We start from the raw sequence: 14276 nt of genomic DNA, 5'->3' as shown, positions 1-14276 counted from the left end.
TCTCATTCCTGTCCATTACCTTGCCTGCCCCTTCTCTCCTCCCCTTTCTAGAATTGCCGCTCCCTCATCCAGACAGCGGTCTCCAGCCATGATATTTTCTTCCTCTTCAATCCCTCCAGTTACTTGCCCTCCCGGAAGCTTGCCTCCCCTCCCCAGGAAAATGCCACACAGTTGCAGCCATCTGCTTCAGCAGTCTCTCTTTTTCACACTCAATTCACCCAGAAGGCCATGGTGGTGGTGGTGGTCTTCTTCTTTCCAAATCCTGACATTTACAGCCCCCGCCCGCCTGGCCACCCTTCACATACTTTCTCTTCCTTTGACATTCATTCTGTGAGATTCATTCAACATCCCTCTGTACCATTGTGTTGCTATAATAGATCGCCCTCTTCTCTCTTGAACTTAATTTCAGACCATTATGCCTGGCTCACCTTTTCCCCCTCTCCGAAAGCCTTGATGCGTTCACCATTTCACAAACACATGTGCTTTGGAAACTCCCCTGAACTTGTCTTCACCAACTGTGAAGTCTCTGACCTCTCTGCTGCAGAATTCTGTCTGTCTGTCATCATTGCCTTTTCCCCTTCTGCAATGCCCACAGTCCACCCTCTCTATGTCCTGCTTTCTGTTCCTGCCATGACATGATGTAGTCCATTGATATAGTGCCCTTTTCTGAAGCCTTGTCCTCTCCTCTGTCACTTCTGGACCCTCCTTAGACTCTGCAGTTTCAGCCTTCAGTTCTTCCCTGTTCTCAAGGTTTGACATGTTTGTCCCCCTCTTATCTCCAACCCTGGCATACTCCTTCCATTCCATTCAGTGTCTTCATTTATGCTCTCATGCTCCTGTGTGCCTTTGGAAGATAACTGAAGAGTTGGCTGACTACACCCACTATACATCTCCTCCTCCTCCTCATTATTCCTCTGCCACCCACTGGCCAAACAACACTACTACACTTCTTTGATCCACAGCAGCTCTAGCAATCCTCAGCAGAGATGTGCACAAAACAAACTTTTTGGTTTGTTTTGGATTAGAATTGAATTCTGAAAATTCATTTTGAATTTGAATTAAATTTGAATTGACTCAACCCTATTTTGGCACCTTTTTTAACCAATCAGGGAGCCTGAATGGTTTTTAAAAGGTGCCCAGTGGCTCTTGAATAAAATTTGAATCTAATTTCAAAAATTCAATTTGAATTCAAATTGAATTGCCCTTTTAAGAGCTGATTCAATTCAAATTCAAATCACTTATCACCCAGATTCATTTCAAATTGATTCGAATTGGAATTGATTTGCACATCCCTAATCCTCAGGACCTCTTTCTAGCCTTTGATGCCTTGCTAAGGCCTACTTCTCCACCTCTTGCTTTCTCTCCCTCTTCCCAAGCTTTGTTGCCCCTCTTCAATACCAACATTGAAACCATCCATTCTACTCCTGCTCCTCTGCCCCGTTTCCTCTTCTGGAGTGCCCTCTCCTTTATCTCCTTCGAATTGTTCCTCTCCCTCACAAGCCTTTGATGAGTTGACTGCCTTGTTGTCTTCATAGGATCCCTCCACTTGTCTCCTTGAGCCTATCCCTTCCTGACTGCTGATCTCTCTCTCCCCTGCCACTATCCCTCCTTCCTACCACACCATGAATCTCTCTCCCCTCTGGCTCCTTTCAACCATTGCCACATCCTCCTCTTCCTCTCTGTTCCTTAGCCAATATCCTGGGCTCCAGCTAAATTAGGGCTGCTTGCAGAACTTCACCCCAGTAGCATGCGACTTATTTCCATGGATTGCAAGGAGCAGCCAAGCTTAAGCTGAGGTCCAGATACTACCCATCAGCCCTGTTGACAATCACCTCACTTGAAACCTCTATAGCCAATCCACCCCGACTGAAACAGTATGCTACAGTAGGAGAGGAGAGCTGGTCTTGTGGTAGCAAGCATGACTTGTCCCCTTAGCTAAGCAGGGTCTGCCCTGGTAGCATATGGATGGGAGACTAGAAGTGTGAGCACTGTAGGATATTTCCCTCAGGGGATGGAGCCTCTCTGTGAAGAGCAGAAGGTTCCAAGTTCCTTCTCTGGCATCTCCAAGATAGGGCTGAGAGAGATTCCTGCCTGCAACCTTGGAGAAGCCATTGCCAGTCTGTGAAGACAATACTGAGCTAGATAGACCAATGGTCTGACTCAGTATATGGCAGCTTCCTATGTTCCTATGAGTTTCCAGACTTGGGTTCCCAGATGTTGGTGGACTACCATTCCTATCATCTCCAGCTACAATGGCCAAAGACCATAACATCTGTGGATGCAAGTTTGGGAAATGTACTAATTAAAATAAACTAGAAGGAAGAAAATACTGTCTCTGCTTGCTTGCATGGAAACTGCTCATTTCAAGTGTGTGTGTTGTGTGTGAACAATATGTGTTGGTGGAAGGTCTTTTTTAAAAAAAAACCCAACACCATATGATCTTGCATGACCTTTCTGACTGTAAAAAATTTGCTTTCTGTGCCAAATGCTGTACAACAACTTGCCTATACAATATTATCCTGGGTTTTTTAAAAAACAGAAATAAATTACCAATGACACAGCTGAACAGAGTAACAATGGGATTTATTGACAGTAAAGCGTTAAAAACTATTGAAAATGAGGTACTGATTTTAAACTTGGCAGGAAACAATTTGAGTTTGGAATATTGCAAACCGCTCTCCCACCATCACAGGTGTTTAAAACCATTTCATGGATGATTTTCTAGGTCTGGGGCTAATTCACAGCAAAGCTTTTTTTAAAAAAAAAATTTAACTGAGTTACTTACTGAGGTCAGTGGAACACTTCTGTAACAGCAACCCAAAATTTTGAGACTAGGGTAAGATTATAAAGTAGTTATGATTATGAAGATAAGAAGATATCATGAAATGTTAGGATGTTAGCTGCCTGGGTTTAAAAAAAAGCAGGAAAGAAAAAAAGTAAATAAATAAAATGAATATATATGCGCGAGCCATGCGAAGAAGAGCATAGGAAAGACCCTGCTGGATCAGACCATCCAGCCAACCAGATGCCCTTGAGAAGCGCAGAAGTGGGGCACATGAGCATGCAGATTTTTGTGCATGGTGCTTTATAAAGCATGAAGGGAAGTCTTTGCCCTGAGGAAATTACAATCTCAATTTTGACAACTGAGGACAATAGAGAATGGACAGGGAAATGGAGGCAGGAGAAGAACACACATCAATTTCTGATCAATGTACTTAAGCTTCTTCTCAGCAAGGTAGGTAGATAGAGTAAGGCAAAGGCTTCACGAAAAAAGGTGGATTTGGTGGATTTGGGCAAGGGGAGACAGTTGTCTGGGGGCCCACTGCCTTGGGGGGGGCAGAAACAAGTCAAATGACTGACTCCCCCAGCCGAGCACCCACCCAGGCTTCCTTCAGTTGTATTGATCCTCCAAAATTGATGTGAGTATGAAGATCTGAAGCTACCAGAACAGCATCATTTTTTACTTCATGAGCTGAGCTTCAGTGAAGGGGGGGCATTTTAAAATCTTGTCTTTGGGCCCACTCCGACCTTGCTATGCCCCTGAACATAGGGACACCGGAAGCTGCCATATACTGAATCAGACCATTGTTCCATCTAGTTCAGTATTGCCAACACAGACTGGCAGCAGCTATCCAAAGTTTCAGGCAGGAGTATTTCCCATCCCAGCCCTACCTGGAGATGCCAGGGGTTGAACTTGGGACTTTTGGAATGCAAAGCAGATTCTCTCCCACTACTAAGGGAGGCGGCACTACATAGATATTCTGGTTCCAAGCACAGAGGCACATTACATTTCCTTTTTTCGTGTGACAAGCAATAATCTCTTGAAAGGATAGTGAAATACATTAGCTTGACATATCGCTGGTTTGTGAATTCATTGAACTCTTTGCAGACCCACGTGAAGAACAGCTGAATCTACCCAGTTTCCATCAGAGATCATATAAATGTATTATTTCTGGTGCTACATAGTGCAACTACATAGTGCTACTGCTTGTTTTTTTCATAGTGCAACTACACGGAGTGACTCCTTTGTCTGATTTGTATCAACTCATATTATTGGGTATGCAAGAACAGCAGTCCATACCAGACTTCTAATTCAACTGTTTATTTCTTACAACTCACTGGGAAAAGCCCAGGGAAGAAACACTTCAATTGGAGAAATAAATACAACAACTTAGAACTGTCTCTGGTCGGTTAATGTTCCTCCTGGGCCAAGGAGGGGTTTGCACCCCTGAGGAGATAATACAGCTTCAGCAGCAGCAGTCACCAGACCTCTGCTGAGCCCTCCTTTGCTTGCCTCTATACAGTGCACAACACACCACATAGAGCAGGGCTGCTCAACTTCGCCTCCCCCGCCAGCTGTTTTTGGACTACAGCTCCCATAATCCCCTGCCACAGCAATCAATAGCCAGGGGTTATGGGAGTTGTAGGCCAACATCTGCAGGAGGGGCAAAGTCGAGCAGCCATGTCATGGAGTATATTTCAGCTTTTAGAAACCCACGTTCCTTTAAGCCTTTCCTATTAATTGTTAGCCAGATTTTGGAGTTGAGTGATTCATTGGCCTGTTTGGGATCCAGCTGGAACATGGGATGGACAGAAATCAAAAAAATGGCTTTTCCTTTCATGTGGCTATGCCGATGGGGACTGGATTGTGTGGAAGCAGGACAGCACGCAAGGAATACACATTCACTTTGTCGCAGTTCATGTGATCTCAGGCACTTCAAAAAGATTCACTACCACTGCACACAACTGCATATAGTTATGCTGGAATGCGGACTTGCATCTCAGTGGGTATCCATTGGAACTAATGCAATGCAGCAAGATGTCTGCATTCATATGCACATTTTGCTGCACCTCAAATTGATGTGATTTGTAATCCAGCAAGCAACATGTACATGGAAGAGCCTAGAGCAGGGTATCTTAACCTTGGGCCCCCAGATGTTGTTGGACTACAACTCCCAGAATCCCCAGCCACAAAGACCATGTCTGGGGATTCTGGGAGTTGTAGTCCAACAACATCTGGGGGGCCCAAGGTTAAGAAACCCTAGCCTAGAGCATCCCCCCAGGTACCACCTGAAACCATCCTACAGAATCCAAACCAAAATGTTTTAGGTTTTTAGTTTTTTCATATCTTGGTGTCTATCTCAAGTCAGTATCATACAGTTTCTACATGGGTGGCTTGCATGGGGGATTACCTCTATTTTATCTTCACAATAATCCAGTGAGGTAGGTTAGGCTGGAAGATGGTGACTGGCCCAAAGTCACCCAGTAACTTTTGTGGTTGAGCAGGTAGTTGAACAGTCTCCCAAATTCATGTCAGACACTGCATATAGCACTGGTTATTGAAAATGCTCCTTCTCCAGCAGCAGAGGGGAGCAACACGGGGTTGGAGCAAGAAGAAAGAGGGAATGAAGGAGAGGAGAAAATACAACTTTCACCTCATGAAATAATGAGGTCATTTGCACAATCAAAAATGTGTCTATCCGGAGCTGTGTGTACTGTCTTCCATTCTTTGGTTGTGTGGAAGCAAGGTAAGAGGAAACCCTGGGTAGAAGTGACTGTGGAAGCCACAGCCACATTGTTGGTTTTAAAGCACAACAAGACGCACAATACACTCTCAAACATCTCTTAGCACTCTAATATTTTACCACATGTGGGCAAAAAAAGTTTTTTTTCCTTTTACAGTCAGGCAAATGTAGACTTATTGGCATGGCCAACTTAGGTTTTTCCCCTCTTTTTTTTCTTTTGCTTTCTCCCATTGAGTGCATTAGTGGTGAGCTGTTGGCAGTATATTTTTGAGGCATACCAATGAAAAGTGCAGGAAAGGGAGGCACAAGGAAGAATTTATGGTTAACAACAAGTGGGAACAAAGTCATGAACAATTGAATGGGGAATTGTCTGCTAAGATAAACAACCTGCCAAGAGTTCCTCTCTGGCTGGCTTGACGTTAGACGAAAGGTTGGTTTCACACAGTTAAAGAAAACCTTCACTTCATCTTTGTGGGTTTAAATCTGACAGGTTTTATAAACACTAATCCATAAGGTGTTTAAAACTTCTTCTGCCATTCCAAAGATTTGTATGGGCTCTGTGGATTGTATTTATTTCTATGGAGTGACTAGGAAAGAGAAGAAAGATTCTTGCTGTTAAAGTGTAAACTTGAGTTCACTTGAGAAAGCAGGACATGAACTACACTAAATATCCGGCAAATGGTTGGTTTCCACACAGAATCCTGCATTAGAAGCTGGGCCAGCTCTACCAGCCTTATAGGCAGCCTGCTTCAGGCAGTGCATTTGGGGGCACAGGAACATAGGAAGCTGCCATATACTGAGTCTGACCATTGGTCTATCTAGCTCAGTATTGTCTTCACAGACTGACAGAGGCTTCTCCAAGGTTGCAGGCATGAATGTCTCTCAGCCCTATCTTGGAGAAGTCAGGGAGGGAACTTGAAACCTTCTGTTCTTCCCAGAGTGACTCCATCCCCTGAGGGGAATATCTTGCAGTGCTCATACTTCTAGTCTCCCATTCATATGCAACCAGGGTGGGCCCTGCTTAGCTAGGGGGGCAGGTCAAGCTTGCGTCCACAAGACCAGACCAGTATCCTTAAGGGGGAGCCAATTGTCAAGGATTTAGTTTTTTATTACCGTTCTACCATTTATTACCATTTCTCAAGCAATTCTGTGCCTTGGGATATCTTGGGCCAGTGCTAAGAGAAAAAACTTCAGTGATTTAAGAGTCTTTATCACATTTTCTTGTAAATACAGGACACTTAGAGTCTGTTTTACCTTATGCAAGAGACCATAGGATCATAAAGCACCTCTGAAAAAATATAAAAAACTAAAATCTCATTTTCAAAAGGTTTAAACAAGTCCTCAGAGTTCAGTCCTGGCAAATTTACGAGGCCTCTCCCAGCTGAGTAGCCCAAGCACCATGGAGACGGTTAACACTAGATGCTATCCTGCATCTATGCAGTAAAACACCCAGGATGACGCACTGAAGCAACAACTGAAGAGGCTGCAATGGCCTGCGGAGATCCTATATGATGAAGTCAACTGCATTTTGGACGTCCTGCTCAAAAGTCCAAAATGCAAAATGGATATGAATTCCTGCTCCAGTACAAAATTTGAAGTGTGACCTTAGGCAAGGCACTATTTTAGCTAGCTGTGCTCCATAGGGCTGTTCTGAGGATAAAATGGGAATAGATACTCTGGGATAACAACATGGCTGTCAGCCTCAGTGGTCAGCCCACTGCAAGGGAATGCAGCAGCAGATCTGGAAGCTTCTTATCAGACAGTGGTACTTGACTGGCTTTTGAGGATCACCTGATGTCCATGACTAAGAGGCAGAGGTGCACTTCCCCTTGGACTTCCCAGCTGAAGTCCTGGGCCTCCAAATCACCTGAGGGCCCTCAAATTGCCGTTAGTCAGTCCCCGGTGGTGTGGTCACCACGCCACTCGGGAGGCTAAGCGTGACTGTGACCTGCACTGGACATCGAGCATGACCCCTGCATTAGAGAGAGAGAGGTGGAGTGGGGAAAGAAGTATGTGGGATGGGGATATGTTAAGTTGTGGGTGGGTTGAAATGTTTCTGCTAATGCATATTTGCATAAATATACCGGTTTTATATTCTTGCTGTTTGTGCCCTTAAGAACCCACGTTAAAAATACTGCTTGTGTCACGGTGTGTGTGCATGTGTGTGTGGTGGGGGGGATAATGCTTAACTTGCAGTGAGTGGGAGGGGGGCCTCCAAAGGCCTTTAGGTCCAGGCTCCAAAATTACCTAGATCCACCTCTGCTAAGAGGATTCTGAGCTGTGGTGCTAGTACCATAAAAGGGGTGATTGTGACAGTTACAAGACAGTACAGGTAAGAGGAAATGAAGAACAGAATTATTTTAGGCTTTATGAGAAAGACTAGAGTAAAGCAAGGCAGAATGGAAAACAGAAGGTAAGTAAGAACCCGCAAGGAAGGTAAACAAAGGACTTCCTCCCTTCAAGAAATCTGTTGCTGAAGAAGACATTGGACTCTGAACAGGGGCAGATCTACTACTGGGCAACCTCGTGCAGTGAGCCCGGGCTGCCCAATGGGGCCAGGGCTGGGGGAGCCACCTGCCTCCGTAGCCTCCCTCTGCCCTAATCAATGGTGGCAACAAGGAGGGAGGTGAGTGGGTGGCTGTGGAGGGAGGCAGGCAGCGGAGGCCAGGGGTGGCAACGAGAATAGCCAAAAAATCAAGCCATGTGGGCTGCTACTCATGTCACAACTCTATTGACTCTGAAAAGCTCAATCCCCCCTGCAGCTACTAATCTACAAAGCAGGGCTGGGTGCAGCGCAAACTTCCTTTGTCCATCCCTCCATACCCCAGTTGTTTCAGGGTGTAAAGGAGGGCTGAAGCCTCCTTCCATCTCCAATCCATCCCAGTGAGGAAGGGAGGGAAATGTTGGGATTCCAGCAGTCCCTGTTTTCTGGACTCTCTCCGTTGTAAACCACTCTCCCTGTTTTTATCTCTTGGAGAGGCCTCATTCCATTTTCCCCCCATGAGTTGCTAAAGTTGTCACTGTTCAGGATTCAGCTCCCTCCCCAGAGTCTTTAGATCTCCATGTGGGTGAGTGGATGCGTCATATCTCTAGTGCACCCATATCTAAATAGGTGCCCAACTTTAAGGCATTGTGCAGTGCAGAGGATGTAGTGGGTGGAATCTAGTCTTCAGCAACATGTAGTAGTGGGGGCGGGGGCTTGAGAAGTAATCCTTGGTATGGAAACTTTCAAGGTATCCCTATTTCCATCTGTGACATATTGGAAGGTATGGCTTTGGCTCCTCTGCTGGAATACTCTGGAATAATGTGCTCTGCATGCATGTGATTAACTGCTTTCCATTTGTGGCTTGTTTGTAGTCAGAGAGAGAGAGAGAGAGAGAGCATGCTTTTCATGCCCCTTACACATGCACAGGCATGGCTCTGTTTTCATTGGTTGAATGACAGGGGCTATATGGAAACAGACCCTGAGACAATGAGTCAAAGTACAAACTCTCTGAGGCCAAATATTGCCCCAGCTTTGTTGTCATCTTGGGGGTAGAGAGAGCACTTATCTCTTACTCCACCAATCCAGTTGATAGAGTTGATCGAGACCAAGGATAGAGTTGCCATGCCTCCCAGAATTTCGGGTTTCACTTGGATTTTAAGCATCTCACCCAGATTGCTTAGCCCACCCAGATTTACTTAGATTTCAGCTTTCATTACAAACAAACAGAACTAAACTCTAGCCCTTGTAGAAGTAGAGTTATGGAGCAAAACGTGCAGTAACTATTCTACTCAAAAATTATTTTCAAGCCAGTTTTCCATAATTTGTAAATTAGGCACTCAGATTTGGAAAGCCAGAATATGGCAACCCTAACCAAGGACTATGTCCTATACCAGGGGTTCTCAACGTTGGATCCCCAGATGTTATTGGACTTCAACTCCCATAATCCCCCACCAAAGGCCACTGGAGCTGGGGATTATGGGAGTTGAAGTTCAGTAACATCTGGGGACCCAACGCTGAGAATCTCTGTCCTATACATTATCTCCTCTTGTTGGAGATAGTCTTAAGTGGCATGAGGGAAGAACACACAGAACACTCACCTGGAGCCAATATGGGGAAAATTGGGAATTATTCTGATCCCTGCTATTTTTCTGTTAATGGTAGGGAGCCTCCTCTCTCCTACCACTTCTACCATTTAGGCCCTTGCAACATCCAGATGTTGACAGTCTGCTTTAGAAACGATGGCATCGCCACTGCTTACATCCATCCAGCTTTATCACAATCCATTTCCACCATGCGGAACCTTCCACCAGCATGTCATTTTCCTCTGTTGCAACAGTTCTGTTGCCTGGCCTGAAGCTATGGTCATTTTTTGCTGCACAGCTGGCAGAGCTGTGGATGTAAAATGACAGATTCCTACAGAGGCGTATTTATAGGGGGGCAGGGGGGGTACGTGCCCCCGGCGCCACCCCGGCGGGTCACGTGGGGGTGCCAAAAAGTGGCTCCCCCCTCCCCCGCCCCCTCCCTGGATCGCCCGCCGAGTGCGTCGGGCGTGTGACGATGATGTGGCGGGCGGCGGGTCACCCGCGGCCCACCGAGTATGGCGGTGGCTGGTGGCTGGCTGGCCCCGCGGTGGCCCGAGCAGCGGCTCACCCGCCGAAGAGGAGAAGACGCAGAGGCGAAGAGCGACGCCGAGCCTGCCTCCTGGCCCAGCGTCACCTCCCAACTGCGCAGGCACGCCGGGCCAGGAGGCACGCTCGGCGTCGCTCGGCGTCTTCTCTTCTTCGTCTCTGCTTCTCCTCCTCTTCGGCGGGCAAGCCGCCGCTTGGGCTGCCATGGGGCCAGCCAGCCACCAGCCACCACCGTGCTCGGCGGGCCGCGAGCGACCTGCCGCCCGCCACATCATCGCCACACGCCCGCCGCACTCGGCAGGCGACCCGCCGAATTTACACCACCGCCGGCGATTTGGGGCGCCGCCGTGCCCTCATAGGTATGTGGGGGCCAGGGGGGCGCCATTAGGGCCAGAGCTTGCCCTGGGCGCCGTTTCCCCCTGGTATGCCACTGGATTCCTACAGAGGTAGCATGAGCAGCAGCTGCTAGCTCATGGGTGGGCATTTAAGGGACTCTTTCACACTTTGGCGCATGGACGTTTTTCACACCCAGCTTTTAGTTCACATCTCCTCCAAAATGGAAGGTGTGCACATATCGGTCAAATTTACCCCAAAGTCCCTGTGAGCTATCTGGGAGCACTTCACACACAATTTGGGTTTTTCACTGCACATTAGAGTGTAGCCTCGTTGATATCCAGGGTAAAAAAATTCACTTTCTGCATTGTTTTTGAGGGGCAACTTCAAACTTGCAGTAAAGACTCACAGTGAAGCCTGCTGTCTGGGAAAGTTCATGGAAGATGCAGCCTTTTGTTGGACTACAACTCCAATCATCACCAGCCACTACAACCAAAGTCCTACAGCACCTGGGGACCTAAGGCTGGAACCATTAGTATAAAATAATTAAGCAGCAGCAAGAACCTTATGAGAGAGAAAGCTGTTCCTCTTCTATTGGTATGCTAATTACTTCACACCCCCACAGTTTAAAATAGCACTTTATCAAAACAAAGGCTTGTTTTGATCATTGCTAAAAAAACAAGAATCCCTTAAGCTTTCAACCTCTTATAATCAGTAATTTATGCCTCATCAATAACTCACTCCCATATCAGCAATCAGTTAAGAGGGAAACTGCTTTGCAAGATGCAACACCGTTTTTGTTTACTTTGACATTCCATCTCTGGAGATTTATGGTACTATTTGTCATCCAGGATTGTGTTAGGGACAATCATCCCCTCATTATCTGAAATAGATCTTCTACCTGGACTTTCATGTCTCCACCATCACATCCTTTCCACTCTCTTCAAATCTTTGTGTAGTTTTCTAATATTTTATTGTTTCCCAGTTTTGTAGTGTATTTAAAAAAAATGTTGCTTTGACTATTTAGGTAACTAGAAACATGACTAACACTTCAAGCCAGGAAGAAGTTCACAAGTGGGAGTAAACTTAGGAACACAGAGAACTGATCAGATCAGAATCTTTATTACGGTCACTGACTAGTAGAAATAAAAATGCTCAATAGATAACTAGAGAGTTACCAGTGGGTGGGGGAGGTAGTGAGGGAGTAGCACTAAGTCAAAGTAAAGGAAGAGAAAACTCTCAGGTTTCTTCAGTAAAGGAAGGAAAAAAAACCCTGAAGGCAGACCCTTAGACAATTGCATGGAACAGAAGATACTTTTTAACTGATGCATTTCAGCCTCAGTCTTCCTCAAGGGCACTGGAAAATGATAAATGAAAACTGCCGATCTGAAAGCCAAACTAATCCAAATACATTCAGAGAATGACTCACTAAAAGAGTAAGGACAATGAAGCCAAAATTATGTAACCAAGTTAGATGCTAATCAGATCAAGGCATTTACTCTTAAATTGTTGATGGAAGCAAACAGTACGTACCTGTATAAAGAGCTTGGAGGGGAGATTTCTTTAACTACTCCAGCTGCAGCAGAAGTGCACAGGCAGGGGCGGAGCCACCATTGGGCAAACGGGTTCAAAGAACCTGGGCTGCCACCAATCAGGGGTCAAAGGGGGCCCCAGACACGCCCCCCGTGTCTGATATCAGATGCGGGGGTGTTATTCAGGCCCAAATGGGGCCACGCAGCCCCGTTTGGAGTCAAAATCAGCCCATACTGCATTGGCAGCACAGCCGGAGTGACTCTTCCTGCCTTAAAGGCAGGGAGAGCCACTCCTTGTCTTGCTGCCAATGCAGTGCGGGCTGATCTCCCTTCCAAATGGGGCCGCATGGCCTTGTTTGGGAGTGAGACCACACAATCCATATCTGACATCAGACATGGGGGTGTGGCTAGCTGGGCCCCCACGTCTGACATCAGACATGGGGGGGTGGGGCTAAGGGGCCACAGCAGCGGCCACACACAGGCCGCCACTAGCCTTGCTACGCTCCTGTGCACAGGTAAGGAGAACACTGCTAATTCATTTTGTCTGGAGACATGGTTAAAGGTCTAAATAAAGTTAAAAGGTCTAAATAAAGTATTTTATTTGGGAAATCCATCAGGGAGATAGATAAGCCTACATGCTTTGCTGCTGGATACATCCAGGAAGAGGGGGAAGGGAGAAGAAGGAAGTGTCTCTTTCCAGGTGAGAGAATGAAACCTGAGTCTAGCAAAATGGGAGCAGAGTAGAGAAAGCATGGTCAGAGAGGGAATGCCCTTACTGGCTGCCTGTCTCTATACCTGTTGCCCCTCATAGTCAATCGGGTTGCTGGTGCTGAGTCAATGCCCTCAGGAGCTGCATCTCCAACATAAAGTCAGTCAAAGTACAGAACAATCAATAACTGCTCATAGTAAATGGTAAAATAGAATGAAAAAGAATATAGCTTATGTATAAGCATATAACGAAAAAGCTATAATAGCACCCTTTAAAAAGTCTTTTATATAATAGCAACTGGCTCAGTACTGTATTACCAAAAAGGCTTATGTAAGAGAGCAGTTAAATGAACTGGAATGTGTGCATCTACAGCTATATCAAACCCTTCTTTTTTTCAACTTCTAAAGTTGAAGTATCAAAATTTTTCAAGTATCAACCCTTCTTGAAGATGATAACTTGTGCTAATCATGTATAGAGTGGTTTTCTTATGTAGGATAATGCCTGAATTCAGGGAGCTGGAGAGCAGAAGGTATTTCTTAAAAGAGAATCCTATAGTTAAACGTGTAGCTGATTTAACTCTATTCCATAAATGGAAATGATAAAGTCAAACTATGCAGGTAAAAAACAAAATACCTGAAAATCAAAACTGAGTGCAATTGGATTGGGAAGATCTCATAACCGTATATGGTATGTCTGCATATGTATGTCATGCCACAACATATACAAATAAGCAAATGGAAAGCATATGCAAGATTTTAAAGTTTTCTTCTTAACTTCTGCTCCAAAGCTGATACAGATGTATGAGTTGTCCAACTGTCTGTATATATTCAATATATATGTCAGTGGAACATTGCTCAGGAAGTCCAGCACTCTTACCTTTTATTTCTAAGGAGGAAACTTCTCAAAAATGAGATGAGACATTCTCGAAGATGAAAAGGAGAGCCAGGGCTGTCAAATCTCTCCAGAACACTTGGAGTTTATTTAACACCACAGTAATAGAAATTCAGCTAGAATGTATACCACAATTCGGAATGTTCTGAACATCCAAGAGCACACCAGTGTGGTTGACATGCTGGGTCAAGAAAACCAAAGAAGAGGAAGTCCTGCCCAAATTATTTTTGAAAAGGCGTGTAAACTCTGGCAATGCATATATAATTTGATCAAGGGACAAAGAAAACAAATTGGGGAGTATTACTAAATGCAATGGCCAACATGATGCACAAGGCAACCCTGGCATTTCCAGCCCCCAGGCAGGGGCAGAGCTATCATTGGGTGGACTCATCCCAAGAACACACACACCCTGCCTACAGGGCTGCTTTGCTTGTCTCCCCCTAGCTCCCCTTCCCTGCCGAACAGCTGGTCAGCCACTCCAGATGCTGCTGTGGTCCACCTTGTTCTTGCTACCCACTGCTGTGCTCCTGATAGATTTCTCCTCCCCTGTGGTGCATCGTGCTGCCCATCCCCAGTGGCACACCACACTACTGCAGCCCACCACTGCTTCCCAGCCATTCAGGGTTCAGACCCTGAGGTGTCTAGGAATGAGGGCACGTGTGCATCCTGTGT

Source organism: Hemicordylus capensis, chromosome 1 (genome assembly GCF_027244095.1).
Source record: "Hemicordylus capensis ecotype Gifberg chromosome 1, rHemCap1.1.pri, whole genome shotgun sequence".
Lineage (NCBI taxonomy): Eukaryota > Metazoa > Chordata > Lepidosauria > Squamata > Cordylidae > Hemicordylus > Hemicordylus capensis.
The sequence above is the reverse complement of the archived record's forward strand: the minus strand, read 5'-3'. Positions refer to the sequence as shown.